We start from the raw sequence: 1,786 nt of genomic DNA, 5'->3' as shown, positions 1-1,786 counted from the left end.
AAGGTGTTCGATGGAATGCCCGAGCCACACTACTTAAGCTTTCTCCTCTCCAATCTCGACCTCCAAGCTCCATTTTCCTCAATATTTGTCTAGGTTTAGCGGTCCGTCACGCCCCGTCCCCGTCTTCACCGTCGTCGATCACCCGCGCCTAGCTCATCGCCGGCACCACCGTGGTGAGCCTCTTGTTCTTATCTTCTTTCTGAAAGGAAAAATACTCTTACTTGTATGTTTACATAGATACTTGTATTATTTTCTTACTTTTATTATTGCATCTTATATAGTGCGATGGTTTTGGTATCCGCCCCCGTCGGCCCTCATCCTGTCTATGATTCGGATGTGGTATATATATTATCTTTATAACTGTTGGTTCATTTATTGTTTATGAAAATTATGCCGACCAACGTGACATAGATTTTATTTATGTAGGATGTATGTGAATCGGAAATGCCAACCGACCCTATTGTCGAGAGGTTAAATTTAGTTGAAGAAGAAAACAATTTGTTGAAGGAAAAATAAAAAAAATTGAGGAGGAGAAGATGATATTGGAGTTGCATGTTGCGGATGTCGTCGATGATCACAAGATCAAGATGGATGCAATGCGCTTGAAGATTAGAAAGATTAGAAAATATGCCATTCATACCGAGGCTTGGTATCATTATGCCGTTGGATCAATTGTTACCTTGGTTGCGATTATGATCGCATTTGTTTTCGCATTGAAATGTTTTACATAGTTTCAATGTATGGTTTAATTAATTAGATGCTCTGGAGAGCTATATGTTGTTAGATGAGAACTATGTATGTACTTTGGTTTTAATGTGATGATGAACTTCTATTAATTTGGACACTTAATTATATATAATGCACGCAGATGAACCGGCAATGGATGTACGGTGACAGACACACCTCCGAGTACATTAAGGGCGTGCATGAGTTTCTCGATGCGGCTGAGGCAAACAAGCAGAATGGTTTTATGTGTTGTCCATGCACTGAATGTGGGAATACGAGGTCTTACTCTAACCGGAAAATCCTTCACTCCCACCTGCTTTACAAGGGTTTCATGCCACACTATAATGTTTGGACGAGGCACGGAGAAATAGGGGTTATGATGGAAGACGGCGAAGAAGAAGAGTACGATGACAACTATGTGCCCCCTGAATACGGTGATGCTGCAACGGGGGGAGCTGGTGAAGATCAAGAGGAACCAGACGATGTGCCCAATGATGCTGCAACGGGTGAAGCTGCTGAAGATCAAGAGGAACCAGACGATGTGCCCGATGATGATGATCTCCGCCGGGTCATTGTCGATGCAAGGACGCAATGCGAAAGTCAAAAGGAGAAGCTGAAGTTCGATCGCATGTTAGAGGATCACAAAAAAGGGTTGTACCCCAATTGCGAAGATGGCAACACAAAGCTCGGTACCGTACTGGAATTGCTGCAGTGGAAGGCAGAGAATGCTGTGGCTGACAAAGGATTTGAGAAGCTACTGAAAATATTGAAGAAGAAGCTTCCAAAGGATAACGAATTGCCCGACAGTACATACGCAGCAAAGAAGGTCGTATGCCCTCTAGGATTGGAGGTGGAGAAGATACATGCATGCCCTAATGACTGCATCCTCTACCGCGGTGCATACAAGGATCTGAACGCATGCCCGGTATGCGGTGCATTGCGGTATAAGATCAGACGAGATGACCCTGGTGATGTTGACGGCGAGCCCCCCAGGAAGAGGGTTCCTGCGAAGGTGATGTGGTATGCTCCTATAATACCACGGTTGAAACGTCTGTTCAGA

This window comes from Triticum aestivum, chromosome 1A (genome assembly GCF_018294505.1).
Source record: "Triticum aestivum cultivar Chinese Spring chromosome 1A, IWGSC CS RefSeq v2.1, whole genome shotgun sequence".
Classification (NCBI taxonomy): Eukaryota; Viridiplantae; Streptophyta; class Magnoliopsida; order Poales; family Poaceae; genus Triticum; species Triticum aestivum.
This window is presented reverse-complemented; position numbering follows the sequence as displayed.